This window comes from Odocoileus virginianus, chromosome 19, assembly GCF_023699985.2.
Source record: "Odocoileus virginianus isolate 20LAN1187 ecotype Illinois chromosome 19, Ovbor_1.2, whole genome shotgun sequence".
In the NCBI taxonomy this organism is placed as follows: domain Eukaryota; kingdom Metazoa; phylum Chordata; class Mammalia; order Artiodactyla; family Cervidae; genus Odocoileus; species Odocoileus virginianus.
In genome coordinates this window covers 40,931,630-40,952,878 of record NC_069692.1, presented here as the reverse complement: position 1 = coordinate 40,952,878, position 21,249 = coordinate 40,931,630, and the positions used below count along the sequence as shown (strand labels likewise).

At 39.2% G+C, this 21,249-nt stretch overlaps 1 long non-coding RNA gene across 2 annotated transcripts in view; it reads right to left on the bottom strand.

The window, feature by feature from the left end:
• The window catches only part of LOC110146240 (uncharacterized), a 112,603-nt gene that overhangs the window by 21,119 nt on the left and 70,235 nt on the right, over window positions 1-21,249 (bottom strand). The window contains exon 3 of one of the 2 annotated variants that reach the window (XR_011492974.1): window positions 15,465-15,615. The exons of the other annotated variant lie outside the window; for it this stretch is intronic. This is a non-coding gene — a long non-coding RNA (uncharacterized lncRNA). Of the gene's footprint in view, window positions 1-15,464; window positions 15,616-21,249 lie in introns of those variants that run through there. 2 annotated transcript variants of the gene reach the window in all.

The following is a 21,249-nucleotide window of genomic DNA, read 5'->3' as shown; positions in this document are numbered from 1 at the left end:
GTGTTATGGCACACCTTTGGGGAAGGTCGAATCAGTTAATAGTTAATAAGCTAGTTACTTACTTAGTTCAAGACACGAGAGCACTGTGATGAAAACAAAACCAGATATGGGAGATCACCTTCTTTTGCTCCAATCTTAACTCTGTCAATTGCTAGAGTTTATGGGCAATGATTTCACCCATCTCTATCTTTTTGTCCTCATCCAAAAAAATGAGGATAATATATGTGGAGGTTTTTTTTACAAGAACTAAATGAGTTTGCTCAAACTCACTATCACGTAGTAAGTGCTAAACAGTTATTAGGTATTATTATTTCTTAATCTTGAGATATAATTGCTCCTTATATTGTTTGATGAGCTGTTGAGGGACTATGATTTGCATGTGACACTTACTGTTGGATATATGTGCACGCGGGCTAAGTCGCCTCAGTAGTGTCTGACTCTTTGCAACTGTTGGATATATATAACTGCAATTGTGATGGAGTTTTTGTGTCCAGGAAAAACGTGTTTTGTGTGAGTAGAATAGGAATCAACATCTGCTTTTACTGAGTGACTGTCTGCTTAGGCTGCCTTGTATTCCTTTTTAACAGAAAGGCTTATAAACTGTACTGCAATTTATACTGATGATCAGAAGCTCATTGAGTCTCAGTTTGAGTTTATGGGTGGTTCTGTATTTGCTTAGAAACATTTAGGAACTTTTTCTTTTACTATTTTGATTAATTATTATATTTAGCTAGAAATAATAAAATTCACTCATTGCTAAACATCTTGATTATTGAAGTTTTTGTGTCTACTGAAACTAAAAATAAATTTTAGTCTAAAGTTTTCTAGTTCCTATCCTGATTTGGTTTTCAATTAAAACAAATTTTCATGAGATTTCAATAATGTGAAGATTCTTTTAATACAAGCAACTTTAAAAATTAATTCACTGGTATTGCAGTGAGATTGATTTCTTGTAACTTTTTAACTTTAGTCTTATTTCTAAGTATTGCTTTATATAAAAGTACTTCTCTTCATGATCAGGAAAAAGCCTGCCCATACTATTCAATACACATAATTTTATAGTTACCTGCTGCTGTTTGTTCAGCCGCTCAGTCATGTCCCACTCTTTCTGACCTCATGGACTGCAGCACACCAGACTTCCCTGTCCTTCACCATCTCCTGGAGTTTGCTCAAATTCACTGAGTCAATAATGTTATCTAACTATCTCATCCTCTTCCACCCCCTTCTTCCCCTGCCTTCAATATTTCCCAGCATCGGGGTCTTTCCCAATGAGTTGGCTCCTCGTATCAGGTTGCTAAAGTATTGGAGCTTCAGTTTCAGCATCAGTCCTTCCAATGAATATACAGGGTTGATTTCAAATTGTGGTGCTGGAGAAGACTTTTGAGAGCCCCTTGGACAGCAAGGAGATAAAACCAGTCAATCCTAAGGGAAATCAACCCTGGATATTCTTTGGCAGGACTGATCCTGAAATTGAAACTCCAATACTTTGGCCACCTGATGTGAAGAGCTGACTCACTGGAAAATATCCTGATGCTGGGAAAGATTGAGGGCAGGAGGAGAAGGGGATGACCCCATTGACACAATGGACATGAGTTTGAGCAAACCCCAGGATATAGAGAAGGACAGGGAAGCCTGGAGTGCTGCAGTCCATGGGGTCGCAGAGAGTCAGATACAACTTAGGGATCTGATAACAACAATGCCCATCCCAGCTGTCTGATTCTCTGAGATTCCTAATGTCCTTTTATTGACTCTACTCTTTTTAATCTGACCTTTTGTTGTATGTAACTCAGAGTTCTAATACACAAAGTTGAATAAATGAATCCCTATTCTTTTCCAGGAAAAAAAAATCCCAAATTCCATCAAACAGTCCTTTTTTAAACATGAATAGATTTTTACCCCAGATCACCAAAATTTGGAGAACCAAATTCAAAATAATTGTAAGAGTTTAGAAACTGTATAAGATATAGTTAAAATTCATTAAAACACCAAACTCCCAGTCTGTCAAGAATTGTTCTTAATGTACATTTTTGAGACACATTGTTAATGGCAGTGTCACTTTGAGGGCACAATTAGGGCTGCTTATCTAGAAGCTCAAATGACTAATCATGTCCCTACTGATGTTTCTTAAACTTCACTGGTTCTTTCCTCTGATTGTTTAGAAAATTGCCACTGTTCTTAAAGCTCGGTGTCTAGAACAAAAGGCAATATACCAGGCAAAGTCTGATATTTTGAGAAAGGAATTATCATCTCCCTTACTGCGGGCACTGAACTTTTATCAAAGTATTTTAGATTCACATTAGATTTTTCAGAAGACTTGTGTTGAAATACAATAAATGATGGTTTCAGTTAAAATATTAGAATTGTAGGAATACTCTACTCCCCATCTCAGGAAAAAAAAAAAGTGCTCTGAGAATGAGGTTCTAGTTTATAGAACCACATCAAATACCAGACTCAAGCTAATTAAAGAGTTTTCCTGTGGTTCATTTTTATTACTTATGAATCAAATAGATAATATAATTAGTATATCAAAGAAATATATACACTTCTGTGTTCATTGCAGCATTATTCATAATAAGCAACCTAAAAAATGCGCCAATTTTCTAAAAATACAGTAGAATAATGATTACCCGGGACTAGAGAGAATGGAAAATGAGGAGATGTAGGTCAGTGGGTACAAACTTTCAGTCATAAGATGAATAAGTTCTGAAGATCTACTATACTGCATGATCATCATAGTTAATATGATATTGTATACTTGAAATTTACTGACAGTGTATCTTAAGCATTTTTACCACACATGCATACAGAGTCAACTGTATGAAGTGGTAAATGTGTTAATTAATTTGATCTTTGTAATCATTTCATGATATATATATTTATCAAATCACCAAACTGTACACTTTATAACTGTATACAATTATATTCGACAATTACTAATCAATGAAGCTGGAAAAAAGTTCAAAGAAGGTAGAATGCAGTATAAATCTAATCAAAGTGATACTTCTTCCAAGGGTTGTCTAACCCCCATAACCCAGAGGTGGCTAATAAAAATGGTGGTTCTTGGGCCTCACTCCAGAAGCAAGATACGGGTACTTTTACATATAACCTGAAGTTTTATATATATGCTGCAGTTTGAGATTGAATCATAGAAATTCTTTCCATGATAGCTAATGATCTGCTAATGCTCATTCATAACTAGATTCAGCATCTTTAGCAAGATATAATAGATTTAAAGCTATAAATTCTAATCTGATTGGATTAGACTTTTTATTCTATGTAAAGTAATATGAAAAGTTGGATAAATGATATTTTACTTGCTGTATAAATTTTTATGTGTTCAATAATGGTATTAGAGAAAAATATTTGCAGATTTTCTCAGATATCTGGACAATAAAACACAATGTCTAAAACAGCTAGTGAAATGCATACTAGAGAAATGATAAGATTGTTATTTTTTTCACAGCTTTGCCTGTTGCATACTGTCATGCAAATGTACACATGTTTGAAGCATAACTTAGATCAATTGGTTGAAAAAATGAAAAAATATTGATCAGGAACTTGGAAAAATCAATTGGATCTTGATGGAAGGTTAGGTAATACAAGCTCAGTCTGGTAGATTCTGAGAAAATAAGGAACCTCTGTGTGCTGAAATGACATAAAGAAATGATGCTGTTGACAACTTGTCTATGAATTTCTGTGATCTTCCAAAGGGTAGTGTTTACTGTTTCAGTGATTCAGATAGAAGAGAAGCCAGCACAGTGGGGGTTTGGTGAGAGCTGTCCCAATAATGTGTCACTGGGTTTGTTTTGCCACTGGCAAGTTCTTGGTCTTGTTGGATTTTTAATTGCATCAGATTCTAAACGTGAAGCTATAGTTCAGCATTTTGGGGTGATAGGCCAGCTAATGGGAAATGATGGGACATGATCTGAACTCAGAAAGGGTTTATAAAGCCACACAAGTCTTTGTCACATGATTGTATTAGTCAGGAGCCTGGAGTTTATTTGAGGCGCCGAGTGACAGAGGTGCTTCTCCTTCTCAGAGGGTTTAGTCATTTGGCTTGAAAGGCTCATCATCTCAAGATTGAGACAGTGTTAAAGTTTCTCAAAATATGACACCCCCCCTTTTTTTATTCTTGATCAAATCAGGCTAAAACTGAAAGCATAAAGGAAGACAAGAACAATTTCAAAACTTTTACTTAAAAATATCTTTTTAAACTGCCACACAGAACATTCTGCTAATGTTATTTTCACTCTCACATTCACAGTAAAGTTTCGGGAATTTAAAATTTCCCTCGCTTGGAATGCGGTTCATATAAGTGCTCTTCTACACCAGCGGCACGTTGACACTATCACTAATGGAAAATCAATTTGAAAATTAAATTAACTTCATACATATTTTAAAAATAAAATTTGAAATAGGTTAGTAGTCTGTACAGTTAATCTTTCCTTAGTTTAACTTTTCTCTAATTGATGAATGCAATTTATGAACAAAGAGGCATTTAGCGGTCTCATTTCTGTTTGCTTAAATCTATATACACTTGAAATACAGTCTTTTTGACAAATGAGGTTACTAGAAACTAAATGAGAATTCTTATTTGCCACCACAGTGTTGACATGAAGAATCACAGCCTTTAGCTCAGGGCTGCTAAGCTCTTAATAATGAGAGAAAGGTGTTCCGTCTTCACCCACAGTGGAGCCACGATTACAATGAACAAGACTAGCGGCCCCAGCTCCTCTCCCAAATATTCATGAGGGTGAGAAAACTATTGATTTTAAATGCCAAGAAATGAAATATCTTCTAAAGTATTCATTTCAATCCAGCTATTATTTTCCAAAAGAAAGTGAATGGACTTTGAAGTGTTTCATGGTGCTATTTCACATTTAACACTTTTTCCAAGGAAAAAAATCCCAAGCGAGAATTTGCAATTTTTATTTCTCTCTCTCCATTATTTTTTCCTTTACCTCCGTTCTCTCATTCTTAAAAAAGTACCCTTGTAAAGTATAGGAGAAAGACAAATTGGATGGGAATAAAAGTGGGTTTAAGTTGATCTTTTATTTTAAGCAAATTATAAGCTAAATAATGTCTGTCAAACAAGAAATATGTAGAAGGGTTATTACTTTGATGAGGGCTTCGCACTGTGTCTCAGAATGGTTCCCTGGTAGCTCAGATGGGAGACCCGGGTTCCATTCCTGGGTTGGGAAGATCCCCTGGAGAAAGAAGTAGCTAACCACTTCAGCATTCTTAAGGCTTCCCTGCTGGCTCAGCTGGCAAAGAAGCTGCCTTCAGAGCAGGAGGCCCCGGTTCCATTCCTGGGTCGGGAAGATCCGCTGGAGAAGGGAGAAGCAACCCACTCTGGTATTCTTGGACATCCACTGTGGCTCAGCTGGTAAAGAATCTGCCTGCAATGCAGGAGACATGGGTTCAAACCCTGGGTTTGGAAGATCCCCTGGAGAAGGGAAAGGCTACCCACTCCAGTGTTCTGGCCTGGAGAATTCCGTGGTCTGTATAGCCCACAGGGTCGCAAAGAGTGGGACACAACTGAAGGACTTTCACTTTCCAGTATTCTTGCCTGGAGAATTCCATGAGCAGAGGAGACTGGAGGGCTATAGTCCATAGGTCAAAGAGTCACACAAGGCTGACAGACTAACACTTTCACTTTCATAACGTGTCTTAGTACTCAAGCTTTAATGCACAAGCGTCTCCTTCATAACATATCAAATTATATTATTACGTGAGTCTTATATACTAATGATATACCTTTAGACTCAATTAGTGTTGATTATTTGCCACATCTTTACACATAAATGATGTCACTATCATGACATCAATATTAACAAACTGCCATCTTTTTTGTAATTGATATCTTTGATTTAAGCAGGCTCCTGATTAAAGGTCAGAAAGGAATTGAGTCATTAGCAGGGGTTTGGACTCCTCTGCACCTCTTCAAATCTCTTAGCCTCAACTTCAGCCACTGCAGGGCTGATTACAATAGTTACGTCCAGGCTTCAGCCAGGTTCTAACAGATGTAACTTGTGAGCATTTGACAGTGGACTTGGGCAGTTATACCTCTTGCTTCCTGACCTAGGGCTTTTCACTGCTGCCTCATAAGACTTACTGAAGAAAACGATTGGCATCCACTCATATCCCACTTAGGGCTTCCCAGATGGTTAAGCGGTACAGAATTCGTCTGCCAATGCAGGAGGTGCAAGAGATGCAGGTTCAATCCCTGGGTTGGGAAGATCCTGTGGAGTAGGAAATGGCAACCCATTCCAGTTTTCTTGCCTGGGAAATTCCATGGACAGAGGAACCTGGCAGGTTCCAGACCATGGGATCACAAAGAATCAGACAAGACTGAGCAGGCACACACGCATGCACACACACCATTTGGAAGTATGAGGGTACTGATGTCCATGAGGGCATCTTGGCCAGTGGGAGACAGGAGCCTCTTGGTAATACTACCTATTTAGGTCTCCTGTGTGGTAGTTTAGAGATGCCTTTCTTAACATTCCCCAGAAGGTCCAGGTGAGGGTAAGCACTAGTGGCCTGTGGCAGTGGCCAGTGAAGTTATGCATTCTTTTCTTTAATGCTTTTTAAAAAAATTACAATAAAAGTCACATAATGTAAAGCATATTATTTAAGCCATATAGTCATAAAAAGGAATGAAACTGTGCCATTTGCAGACATGTGTTTGGACTTAGAGGCTGCCATACAGAGTGAAGGAAAGTCAGAAAGTGAAAATCAGCTGCTATATACTAACCCATTCGTGTGAAATCTGGGGCTTCCCTGGTAGCTGAGGTGGGAAAGAATCCATCTGCAAAGCAAGAAACCCCATTTCAGTTCCTGAGTTGGGAAGATGGTCTGGAGAAGGGACAGGCTCTCCACTCCAGGATTCATGAGCTTGCCTGCTTGCTCAGAAGGTAAAGATCTACCTGCAATGTGGAAGACCTGGGTTCAATCCTTGGGTTGGGAAGATCTCCTGGAGGAGGGCATGGCAACCCAAGCCAGTATTCTTGCCTGGAGACTCCCCATGGACAGAGGAGCCTGCCAGGCCGCAGTCCAGGGGGTCACAAAGAGTTGGACAAGACTGAGCGACTAGGCACCGCACAGCACAGCATATGGGGAATCTAGAAAACATAGTAAGATGAATCTTTTTACAAAGCAGAAATAGATATGCAGATATAGAGAACAAATGCATGGATGCCAAGTGGGTAAGGGGTGATAAATTGAAAGATTGGGATTGACATATACACACTACTATGTATGAAATAGTTAACTAATGAGAACCTATAGTATATATAGCACAGGAGGAAAAAAGTTACAATCTATGTGTATTGTAGGACGTATATTAAGTTAACCTTAAAACTGCATTCCAATATATAGTGTTGGTGGTGGTTTGGTGATCTAGTCACTAAATCATGTCCAACTCTTTGCGACCCCATGGAATGTAGCCTGCCAGGCTCCTCTGTCCATAGGATTCTCCAGGAAAGAATACTGGAATAGGTTGCCATGCCCTCTTCCAGGAGATCCTCCCAACCCAGGGACTGAACATTGCAAGCAGATTTTTTACCTTCTGAGCCACCAGAGAAACCCATGAATACTGGAGTTGGTAGCCTATCCTTTCTCCAGGGGATCTTCTGGACCCAAGAATCAAACCGGAGTCTCCTGCATTGCAGGTGGATTCTTTACCAGCTGAGCTACCAGGGAAGCCCCCTTGATTTTTCTCCTTCTGCTTCAGTTCCTCTTTACTTTCTCTGTCCCACTGCCTGGTGTTACCTGCACAGGAGACATTTAACTCTCTTTTCTTGGGGGGTCCCTGAAGAAGACAGATTTGCTTCCAGATTGGTAAAATATTTTCAACCTTGAAGGCTATGTGTAGAATCTCAATTTCTTGGGCACTAATAAATTCCAGGAGTTACTATATCAAATGATAGCTCTGAGATGGAGTCTTTGATGGGTGATTTCTTCTTTTCATTTCTCCAATTCTGTCTATACGAACTGGGAGCAAGAACTAATGGGCAAAAGCCCTCGGCCATGACTATCTGAAAATGCCCCAGAGGGCAGAGTGTTTCTTATTCTGAAGTCTGGGAAGTGTGATTCAAAGGACTATTCAAAAAGTATTATTTCTGTCATAATTTCAGGCTTATTTTAAAGTTTTCCAAAAATTTTCAGGAATATAAATAGTACACAATGTGCACATGTCACCTGCAGAAAGCATAAATGAAAACTCTAAAGGATTTAATGTGACACATCAAAATTATACAGTACTTTACAACTGTCTATCTGAAAGGTGAATGGGTGTTAAGAAACTAGAAAATGCATTTTAAATTTAGTTTATTTTTATTTGTAATTCCCCATCGTGGTTTCCATATTATTACTGTCTTTGGTTTTAAATCTAAGATTTTAGTTTTAAGTACTTTTTCCTAAGTAAGATGCATTTTATGTTTATAATCATGATAATTTTAAATGGATAAAAGCACCCAAAGAGCATAGAGTAAGAACACTTCAAATATCATATTGAAGGGAACTCGTTTCAAAAGAAAATATTTGCAAGTGAAATTCTTAGTCTGAACCACCACATTATTCTTTACAAGTGGATATTTTTAAAAAAGAAATGAAACAATTACTATATTTCTTGGACTTCTGTTTAGAGCATGTTAATGGATATAGTCTAACAATTTTACCCTAACGAATATTTAATCATCTAAAACAGAAAGTTGAAAATGTTGCATCAGTATTTACATTCAGTTTATTTAAAACATTGAGCATAAATGAAACTGGCTCAAAAACTCATACACAAAATTTAAAATAGAGTGTTGTGCAATAGATGTTATCAGGCTAAGATTAGCATTCAGTCATACTAATATTCTAATTTTTTAAAAGTAAGATATAATTTAATGACAATGAGTACTGTGTCTCCCCCAAATATTCTTACTTCTACCTGAATTAAGAATGAATATTACCTTCATTCTTACAGAGTGAAGGTCAGAAATAATATTAAAGCAGATAAAATATTAAGTATTGTGTGTGGTACGTATTAGGCGTTTTATAAATAATAATTACAATTACCGCTTTTATCACTATTCCCATACTACTAGGGGGAAAAAAAACCAAAAACCAGTTTTAGAATTTTGATTCATTTCCTAATGGATGTCCTGTGTTTTCCTTTTAAGAAAGGATGCCTGAAATCATTTTATTTCGATCCTCTGATAACTCAGTTGAGTAGACTGCCTCGTAATGAGAAAGTCTCATTTCTTAATGTGTTGTGAGCTGTGTGCCTGCAACGTTGGAGGAGAGGCGTGATACCTCAGGCTTGCTCCCGGGCAGAGCTGCGGGGGCTCCACCGACCTGTGAAACTCGGAGCTGTGGGCTGTTTTTCCATCAAGTGCACTTGACTTTCCTGCTGGTTTTCTTTCTAAGCTCCACCCTGAGAAGCACAGGCTCTTTAGCAAAATTAAGGGAAAACGGAGTGATCTCTCTTTGGGCCCTCATCGTATGAAATAGATTAAGAAGTAGACTTGCTCTTGCCAGCAGGCAGCGACTACAAACGGACAACTGTTCACAGATGCGAATCACAGAAGAAAGGGAGCGGAAGAAGTGACTCGTCTTTATTTATCTCTGCTCACAAGGGTGTGTGTGTGTGTGTATAGATGCGGGCTGGGGGTTTCTCCCCAGAGAAAGCAGGAAAAGAACAGAAAGGAATAGAGGGGAAAATGACGGTTTGGAGAATAGTTGTGTGTGTGTTGTGCTTTTTTTTTGGGGGGGGGGGGGGCGTGGTCTGTCACAGTTTAAAAAATATTTCCACTTAAACCACATTGCAGAAGTTTTATAACTAAACGACTATTCCAGAGTTAATCTGTTAAATCATATTAATTGCTGTGAATATGCCTCATGACAACCTTAAATGCAGTTGTAGATGGTTAATTGTTCCTTTCCTCTCCTTATATCATCATGATCAGATTTTTCTTCCAAGGAAAATGCTGTCCTAGGCTTAGGCAGAGGAGGGCTGGACTAGCCCAGAGAAGAAAAGTGTGGCATTTTCCCAGTTTACATCGACTGATTATTTTCAGATGTTGCTTCAGGAGAAAGAAAGAAAGTGACGTCACTCAGTCCTGTCCAACTCTTTGCGACCCCATGGACTGTAGCCTACCAGGCTCCTCCGTCCATGGGATTTTCCTGGCAAGAGTACTGGAGTGGGGTGCCATTGCCTTCTCCAGGGCATCTCCCTGACCCAGGTATTGAACCCAGGTCTCCCACGTTATAGGCAGACGTTTTACGGTCTGAGCTAGCAGGGAAGTCCATGCTTCGGGAGGGAAGAGAATAGAAAGCTTGGAGCAGATCAAGTATGAGAAGTTGAGACATTTTGTTTCACACTTACAAAACCCACACCCTTGCTGACTTCAGAAAAATGAAGAAAGGCTGAGGACATATTCCTGGGGTGCAAAGTTCTGTCTAGTACAGTTCACCAGAATCCCAGATTCAATATTCAGTCTAGTGTTTATTTGCTGAGAGGACTGAAAGGTCACTGAGTGTCCACCGTCTCACCTCGATAATCCTGACTAGGGGTGGATTTGTCCCTTTGCAAAATAAACACAACCTTATTAAGGGACAGGAAGGACAGCAGAGTTGGAATGAAGTCTCTCTCAGAAATAGAAGGGACAGCTTATCTGGTGCATCCTGATCCAGTGTGTGAGGCTGAGCCTCAAGACAAGGTATGAGAGCCCCTGGGTGGACCTTTAGAGCTACAGGAAGAATAGGAATCAGGGGGAGATTCCCATGGATTTTCCTGTTGACATTTAGGTAGAATCATAAAGGGGAGAGGATGCCTTCTTGAAATATGTGAGCTATGTAAAAAGACACCAGATGTACAATCTAATGCTCTAGAGAACCTAATCCCCAAAGTAAGACCATTGGCGGTCAGCAGTGTGAGGAAACCTGTCTACCAAGGGACCGGGGCTGTCCAGGACACAGCCTAGAAAGAGTAACTCATGCTGGCAAACCTAGAACATAGTTCTCATGGTGGGTGGAACTTCTTTCTAAGGGACTTTTGGGGCATTTATGAAGGCATTTTTAGTTGTCTCAAGTTTAGAGGAATGAGAGCCTTTTAGGAGGAGTGACCTGCGTTGCTAGCTAGCCAGCATGTTGAAAATTTGTCTTAATTTTTATAGGATTTTGGAGTATTCCACCAGATATTTTTGTGAGTCAGAAACAGATTTTAATTTTCTGGGACTGGAACATAATTCTTTTATACACATAAACACAAAGTGATTTTTTTTTTCATGATCATAGTGTATGCTGAGTTACCTGGAATACAAATGCATAAATCTAGGGAAGGCTGCACTTTATTTTGTTCAGAACTGTAAAATTATTTTTTTCTTACATAACAAAATCAAATTACCAACACTCTTATTGTAGTGGAATTTATATAGCAAATAAAACACACCTAAATCAGTAAGCTTTGTAGCTCTTTCATTTAAGTTATTGCTAACTGATGCAAATGTGTAATCACTTTATTTTGTTTTCTAGTGCAGTTTTCAAACATTTACATGTAAACTACACAGTACCTTATGATAAATTACTTTCCTCTTATTTTCTTTTTACATGTCATGCCATTATATTGATTCTTTGAAGTTGTATGTACTGTAGATTATATTATCTATGAACTTCATTTCTGTATAGTGGAGAGAATGTCAAATACTTTTAATAAAAGGGGAGGTAGGTGTGATAAGGTTGAGAATCTTCTCTCAGGTTCTGTAATATTAGGAAACATTCTTTGGGAGCCAGGATTAATGCCCTTGTAGGAGAGACTCCAGAGAGCTCCCTTACCCCTTCTACCAGATGACCTTCTATGAGCCACAAAACAGGTTTTCCCTGGGCACTGAATCTGTTGGCACTTTTATCATGGATTGGAGTCTCTAGAACCTTGAGACATAAATTTCTGTTGTTGCTAAACCACCCATTTCATGGTTTTCTGTTATAACAGCCCAAAGGAACAGATTTCACAGATGTAGAGAATATGACTTAATTGAAGTCATTAAGTTTATCATTAAAAGAGATATGACTAAATAGTGTAATCAGGGTGTCCTGCAAATAGTAAAGTGGAGCATGGTGGTAAGACAATTGGTTAGATAATGTACTTAATAGTCATTTCCTTAAAGTTTTGTTTTTTAAGTAGTTTGTGCTAGCTTACATCCTCCAGAAAAGATGTTTTTTCAGAGGTTTCATTGGTTTAGTTATTTTCTAGACACTCAAGTGTGAGGTGTGTGATCTTTATAATAGAGTAGTCTAGGGTCTAGATCTTGAGTTGTTCTTATTCAGTCTCTAAGTTGTGCCCGCATGACTTTGAGACCCCATGGACTGCAGCATGCCAGGACTCCATGCCCCTCATTATCTCCTGGAGTTCACCCAAGTTCATGTCCATTGAATCAGTGATGTTATCCAACCATCTCATTTTCTGCCACCCTCTTCTCCTTTTGCTTCAGTTTTTCCCAGCTTCAGGGTCTTTCCCAGCGAGTCAGTTCTTCTCACCAAGTACCCAAAGTATTGGAGCTTCAGCTTCAGCATCAGTCCTTCCAGTGAGTATTCAAGGTCGATTTCCCTTAGGATTGACTGGTTGGATCTCCTTGCAGTCCAAGGGACCCTCAAGAGTCTCTTCTCCAGCACCACAATTCAAAAGAATCAATTCTTCAATGCTCAGCCTTCTGTATGGTCCAACTCTCATATCCATATGTGGCTACTCGAAAGACCATAGCTTTTACTACATGGCCCTTTGTCAGCAAAGTGATGTCTTTACTTTCTAATATGCTCTCTAGATTTGTCATAGCCTTCCTTTCAAGAAGCAAGCGTCTTCTAATTTCATGGCTGCAGTCACCATCCACAGTGATTTTCGAGCTCAAGAAGAGAAAATCTGTCATTCCTTCCACAATTTCCCCTTCTATTTGCCATGAAGTAGTGGGACTGAATGCCACGATCTTAGATTTTTTAATGTTGAATTTTAAGCCAGTTTTTTTCACTCTCCTCCTTTACTCTCATCAAGAGACTCTTTAGTTCTCTCTGCATTCTGTCACTAAAATAGTATTATCTGCATATCTGAGACTGCTGATATTTCTCCTGGCAATCTTGATTCCAGCTTGTAACTAATCCAGCCTGGCATTTTGCATGATGTGCTGTGCATATAAATTAAATAAGCAGGGGGACAGTATCCAGCCTCCTCATACTCCTTTCCCAATTTTGAACTTGTCTCTTTTTCCATGTTTGGTTCTAACTGTTGCTTCTTGACCCACAAACATGTTTCTCAGGAGACAGGTAAGATGGTTTGGTATTCCCATCTCTTTAAGAACTTTCCACAGTTTGTTGTGATTCACGCAGTCAAAGGCTTCCTAGTAGTCAGAGAAACGGAAGTAGAGGTTCTTCTGGAATTCCCTTGCTTTCTTTCTTACTTCCCATGTGTAAGCACAACTTTCTAGCAGTTTGAACATTCTTTAGGACTACCCTAATTTGGAATTTGAATGAAAACTTACCTTTTCCAGTCCTGTGGTCCCTGCTGGGTTTTCCAAATTTGCTGACAATTGAGTGCAGCCCTTTAACAGCATCATCTTTTAGTATTTTAAATAGCTCAGCTGGACTTCCATCACCTCCACTAGCTTTGTTCATAGTAATGCTTCTTAAGGTCCAGTTGACTTCATACTGCAAGATATCTGACTCCAGGTGAGTGACCACTCCATAGTCATTATCTAGCTCATCAAGATCTTTTTTGTGTAGTTCTTCTGTATATTTTTGCCACATTTACTTAATCTCTTCTGCCTCTGTTAAGTCTTTACTGTTTCTGTCCTTTATCATGCCCCTCCTAACATGAAATGTCCCTTTGATATTTCCAGCTTTCTTGAAGAAATCTCTAGTCTTTCCCTCTCTATGATTTTCCTCTATTTCTTTGCATTGTTCATTGAAGAAAGTCTTTTTATCTCTCCCTGATATTCTTTGATTCTCTAGATCTTGGGTATCTGACACATTTTCTGTATGTTCTCAACATCCATGTAACGGAGCAGAAAGAGGCTAGATTAATCAGACCACTGTAACTTTTTCTGTTTACTGACAAGTGCGCTCTAACAGAAGGATGGACTGAGGGTGGTAGTCCCTGTTAGGATTGGATGGGATGGGATGGACTAGAGTAGAATTGAAACCAGATATTCAGAAATATGAGTGATCCATAGCCAGGGCTCATTTGGAAAGTCAGGCTGCTGAAATGTTTTTACTGAGCCTCACTAAAAGTAAGAGGTTGGATTGGATAACTTTTTTTTTGTTGTTCTTTGGGTCCAGCCTGAAATGAAAACAAATCAAAACACAAAATTCAACACCCACATGTTGTCTTATTTTTACTCTGTTCCACATATATATTTCCATATGCTGATTCCATGCCTACATTTTCACTTGAAAGCCAAAAATTTCAATGATGGAAATCATTAGCAGTACAACACAGGAAAAGGTTTTATACCAAAATGAAAAGCATTTATGCATAGGGCCATCCATAACTCTTCACAGTCTGACTTAGATTTCTTACCTAGGCTAGTGCTAGTGTCTTTGGATGTATATGTGATGCTCACCTAGTGTCAGCATAGATAAAGTGCCTCCAGTTTGGGAGCATAAAGAGCCTCTGATAATTGTCCATAAAACAGACAAAAGGACAAAAGACCTAAAATAAATCTCTGAAAACTTACAGCTGGCAAAATGTACACAAGTAATAGGATGTACTGTAACAGTAACCAGTAAGCCCTATATTACTGTTTATATACATAATGATTGCATAAGATGTTATTTTCTTTCTTCTATTATTGAATAGAATAGACAGTGGCTCAGTCAGTAAAGAATCCACCTGCAATGCAGGAGGCTTAGGTTCAATCCCTGGGTGGGGAAGATCCCTTGGAGAAGAAAATGACAACTTACTTCAGTATTCTTGCCAAGAGAATCCCATGAATAAAGGAGCACCTTTCTTTAGAATTGTGGGTAGTGAAAAGCTGTATCCATATCTCTCCCTTGAACATTTTTAACAATTTGATTGAGATGTAATTCATATCTCAGACAAGTTCACCCATTTAAACTGCACAATTCAATGGTTTTTAGTATACACCATTACTGATTTTTTTAAACTACAATTCTTTCTATATACATATGTGTATATGTATACATCACATACATATATGTATGTAAATATACATATGTATAGCACTTGCCAATTAATACCACTTAAGCATACAATTCAGTGGCATTAATTACATCAACAATGTACAACTCTCACTATGATCTATTTTCAAATTGTTTTTTATCACCCTAAACAGAATATTTTAAAAGAGAATCAGCCACTTCTGATTCAGAGAAAGTCAACTGTAACCTAAGAAAACTACAGTTCCCAATAGTCTTATGTACATCAGTCGATTTAATAGACAAAATTAGAGGGGAGTTTACAGCAACAATGGAGCACTTCTTGGAGCAGCGGCATCCTTCCACACATGTGAACACACAGGTGCCCGTTCTCTCAGATCCAGCACAAACATTCTCATGGCCACATGGATGCAGGATTATAAACGCTGGCGCCCGTGTGGTCTCTCAACTGGCTGAGCTCACCTTACAGAAAGAAAACGCAAACATGAAGGAATAGACAATCAAATGCTGGCAGAGCAAGCCTGCAGTGAGAGGGTAGGTGAAGTAGTAGGTCCATTAGAAAGAAGAACATTTAGGGATTTACCTAGCAGTCTAGTAGTTAGGACCCTGCCCTTCAAAGGGGGCTTCCATGGTAGCTCAGTCAGTAGAGAGTCTGCCTGCAATGTAGGAGACCTGTTCAATCCCTGGGTCAGGAAGATCCCCTGGAGAAGAAAACAGCAACCCACTCCAGTATCCTTGCCTGGGAAGTCCCATAGACCGAAGAGCCTGGTGGGGTGCAGCCATGGAATTATAAAAGTTGGACATGAGATGCATAGAACAGACTTGTGGACTCTGGGAGAAGGCGAGGGTGGGATGTTTCAAGAGAACAGCATTGAAACATGTATATTATCTAGGGTGAAACAGATCACCAGCCCAGGTTGGGTGCATGAGACAGGTGCTCGGGCCTGGTGCACTGGGAAGACCCAGAGGGATCAGGTGGAGAGGGAGGTGGGAGGGGGGATCGGGGATGGGGAATACATGTAAATCCATGGCTAATTCATTTCAATGTATGACAAAAACCACTGCAATGTTGTAAAGTAATTAGCCTCCAACAACAACAACAAAAAAGAAATTTAAAAAACTAACATGGAACAGAGACTTTGAATTCTAGTTATTTTCTAGAATTTTTATTCTAAAAAGGAGTATTTAATAAACACTTGATTTGCTGTCCAAAAAAAAAAAAAGTTGGACATGACTTAATGACCAAACCACTACCACCACTTCAAGTGGAGGGGCCACGGATTCAATTCTCTGTCAGCAGGCTAGGATCGCACGTGACTTGTGCAACCCCCCCCACAAAAAAAAAACCTCAAGAATGGAGACTAGTGGTTAGGTAAATTTGATGGCTTTAAAACATGCCCTCTCATCAAGAGGTAGTGTCCAAGTCTCTTCTCTTTAAAATATAGGCTGGCCTTATGAACTTCTTTCCAAAGAACAAACTGGAGGGAAACGAGACTGCATGAGTTTTGAGACTAGGTTAGAAAGACTAGGAACTGTTCTCGGCACCTAGCCTCCATGCTTTGTGGAAGCCCAGTCCACGGAGAGAGCCTACCTGTAGGTGTTTTGGCTAACAGCTCCCACTGAAGCTGCAGCTGACGGCCAGCATCCATCATGAGACATATGATTGAGGGAATGATCAAAATAACTCAAGTTCACCACCTGACCAAAACCATATGAGAGGCACTGAGCAACAACCAATTAGCTGAACCAGGTCAGCACCCAGAATCTTGAGAGATGATAATAAACGATCCTCATTTTTATGCAATTAAATTTGGGGTGATTTGTTGTGCAGCAGTTGGTAACCAGAACAGTTAACTGAAGTCATAGAAGTAGGGTAGTTAAACGAATTATGTGGGAAATGATCAGCAAGGGCTAGGATTAAGGCTACTTTCTCCATATTTGCTTTCCTTGAAATAGAAGGAAGAAAGGAATGTTTTAAAATTGCAGTTTATTTTTCTTGTGTTTTTCTATTTGGTGAAATTGAGTAACAGGGTTTCAAATGAAAATAAATTTAATAATATTTATTTAAAGGATACATATTTTTATAATTAAGCATAGAACAATTTAAGATTTTTTTCATTACTCATTTATTAAGTAGAGCGTATTTCTTAGATTGGAATGGAATTTTTGTTTGGAAGTAAATTAATAAAGACATCTCTTAAACACATGAAGCTTTATAACTAATTTTAATTATTTTTATTTATTCATTACTAGTATTTATTAAGCATCTATTAAGTGCTGGTTATTCTGCTTGTGGTATAAAATCACAGTTGATAATATATAATTTTTGCACTGAAGGAGTTTATAAGAATATTTTATGGGAGAGACAAAAAAGCAAACCAGAAATTATGGTGGTTGTGGTTTAGTTGCTAGCTCATGTCTGTCTCTTTGTGATCCTAGGGACTGTAGCTCGCCAGGCCCCTCTGTCCATGGGATTTCCGGGTCAAGAATACTGAAGTGGGTTGCCATTTCTTTCTCCAGGGGCTATTCCCAGCCCAGGAATTGAACCCAGGTCTGCTGCATTGCAGGCAGATTCTTTACAGACTGAGCTACAAGGGGAGCCCAGAAGCTACGGTACAGAATGGTCAGTCCCAGTGTCATGTGGGGACGAAGCATGAGCTCCTAAGAAGAGGCTGGAGGAGTGTCAGGAAAGCATTCTTAGGGGGAGCCACAGCTGCATGAATACCTAAAGGAGAGAAGCCAGGAGTTCTCCTAGTGAAGCTCTAGCAGTTGATTGGAAGGTTGTGAGGAGGAGAGCCTCCAGTCTGGGCAGAGGGCACAGAATGTGCAGAGATCTAGAGGCAAGAGTGCCTGTGTGCGCAGTCACTTCAGCGTGTCCGGCTCTATGACCACATGGACTGCAGCCCACCAGGCTCCTCTGTCCATGGGATTCTCCAGGCAAGAATCCTGCAGGGGTAGCCATGCCCTCCTCCAGGGCATCCTCCAGGGGATCTTCCCAACCCAGAGATTGAACCCATGTCTATGGCAATGCAGGCAGTCTCCTTACCCCTGATCCACTGGGAAGGCCCAGAGGCAAGAATATCCGCATCCAGTTCTGAGCCCTGCAAGTGTCTCAGGATGGCTGGGACACAGCTCACAAGGCAGAGAAGCAACAAGACGAAGCACCAGGGGCCGCTCAGTCATGTTCACAGTGTTGACTGTTTAAAAGAGAGGCCAGATCAGATTTGACTGCAATATGAAAAACAGATTTGAAAGAAGTAAGACTGGAATTTGGCAGACCAATCAGAACACTCTTGGAGCAGTTCAGGCAAGAAGAGGCAGAATGTGAAGCCATCTGATGGTGCAGGAAGAGGGAATGGAGGGGAATGACCATTTTCAGCCCATGAATCATCAGCTCTGCCTGAAGCCCTCTTGGACACAGATAAAACTGGTTACAAGTTAGTAATCTGATTTCGGGAGGGACCGATCCCGGGTGTGTATTTCAGGATGCCAAAACCTGTTGAGAGAGTGGCTGCCCATGTGGCATTCTGGATGGAATGCCATACATATTGTAAAAGCAGACAGTGTTTTGGTAAGCTAGTAACAGCTTGCAACCGAAAATTTGTCTTTTAATGAGAAATCTCTACCACACCAGTAACTTTTATGAAAACAATAATGCTTTGTTTATATCTAGGTGTCAAATGAATATTCATGCCTCATGTGTCATTTTAATATTTTCACAGTCTGACCTTGAATGAAGGGGTCAGAGCCCCACTCATTAAAAAAAATGATAACCCTTTCCTTATGAGCCTACTTGATATGGCAAATTGGAATTTGTTCAGCCCCTTTAAAGAATGAGTCCTCAAATTAGGACCGTGTACTAGGTGTTAGCAGTGCCAGTGTGCTTTGAAGAAAATCAGCACCTATAGATGAAGTAATTTATTTTTTAAGAATTACCTTTGAGTAAGTATATGCATGAATATGTGTGTTGTATGATTATTTTGAAGATGCATATGTATATTAAGGTTGCATAAATACAGATATTGAATAAACTGAACCACTCAAGAACAGAATCTTCTGATTCATTCCATGTCAGTTCAAAGAGGAATTAAAGTGACTCTTTGCCAACGCTGGGAGTGATATAGCTAGGACAACTGTTTTCTTCTGCTGCTACCAGAACACATTAGCATCACTCCGGGGAGAAAGAAAGGTGTACAGCAGTTCATACAATAAATAACCATAGTAGCTCTATCTATTGTCATGAAGCCAAAAATGCTTTGGTTTAAACCACTTGTACTAATTATTGAACTTTCAGGGGAATCATTAGGAATAAGTATTTATAGAAATTCAAAACGGAAATTTAGTGGTGCTGTAGATTTCATATCTGCATTATTTATTTCACTTTATTTAAAAATGTTATTAAAAGAGATGAGCCTGGGGGTTGTGAAGGCAGGTCAAGATGATCACGAATGGATGGTCCATGTATTGGGGCTGGTGGTAAATACTCATTATGACGGAGAGCAGAAATTTACTGTTTTTCAGGTCATTTATTATGTCTTACTCTTTTAGCTACAAACTATGTATTATGTCAGTTTAATCCAAAAGGAAAGCAGGCAAGAAAAAATTATGGGCTGCAGACCATGTACCAGACACTGAGACACTGTCTTATTCAATCGTCACAGTCACACTCTGAGTTAGAGCCAACAGCATTTTCAAATGGGTGATCTTAGACTTTGCAACCAGCTGCAGTTCTCTGGCCAGTAAGTCTTGGAGGTAGGACTCAAAAAGATCTGTCTAGTTAGATATCTCACAGTCTATAGAAATATCAGTTACCCCTGTCACTTGCCTCCCAATTTCACTGAGTGGCCAAGAACACCACTTTTACAGCAGGAGATAAAAATGTAAAAGAAGAATCAAATGACCAGAATCTGAATTTTGTGATTCCCCAATTACAACATTTTTGAATTTCAAAGGGATTTGGAGGTGTTCTGGTTCAAGGGCCCTTTTATACAGAGGAAGCAAATGAAACTCACAGAGGAAATCTGATGGATTCAAATGCCATTACCATTTCTAGTAGTGGGCTTGGGGCTAGACTTCACTTCTGTGGAGCCATACTGGAAATGTATCTACTCCTACATAAATCACAGTAAAATGTTAGTCACTCAGTCTTGTCTGATTCTTTGTAACTCCTGGACTATAGCCAGGCTCCTCTGTCCATGGAATTCTCCAGGCAAAAATATTGGAGTGGGTTGCCATTCCCTTCCCCAGGGGATCTTCCTGACCAAGGGATGAAACTCGAGTTTCCTGCACTATAGGCAGATTCTTTACTGTTTGAGGCACCAGAGAAGCCCTCAGAAATCACAGTAAAAGAATACCTAATTTTCATGAGATTAAATGCACATTCAAAGCAAACACATCCTGTTTTGCTATGTTTGAATTCTCAGTTTTGCTTTTCAGAAAATTATGAACCATAAAAATTTGAACATTTTGCCTTTGAGTTTCTTTTGCTATGTCTTCTCTTCATTCTTTTTACTACTGTAGAAGTGTCTAAAAGTAACCAAAACAATGACAGAATTAAGTTGAAATGCAAAAGGAAGTTACACCATGTATGCCCGTTTTGAGATAAATTCATCCTGGCTTGGCTTGATGCCATTTTTTTGCCAGAACCTTCTTTTTACAGTTGTCCATCCACTGTATTTTTTTTTTTACTCTATCTACCCCTGAATCTATCACTCTTTCCTGTTGGCACTTTCTCAGCTGTTCCAAAACTATTATTCTCAGGTTTTGGCCCTGAGGACACAAAGTTCTTTGGCCTGAATCATAGATACTCTTCAGTTTGAGGTACAAGTTGCATTTTTTTTCAACTCAAAACATCCTTGACCTCTGTCCATACCAAACAACCCTAAGGCTTAGACAAAGTAGAGATTACACCATAATTTTGCAAAATTCTTTGCTTTCTAGTTCCACAATTGACTCTATAATTTTTGAGACCTTAGATTGTGTTTGTTTATTCATCTGTAAAAACAAGAAAAAGGGCACTTGAGAGAACAAATGACCCACACAGGTCCTCTACTTACTGGCCTGTTCAAACTCAAGTAAATGCGTGGTACCCGGAGA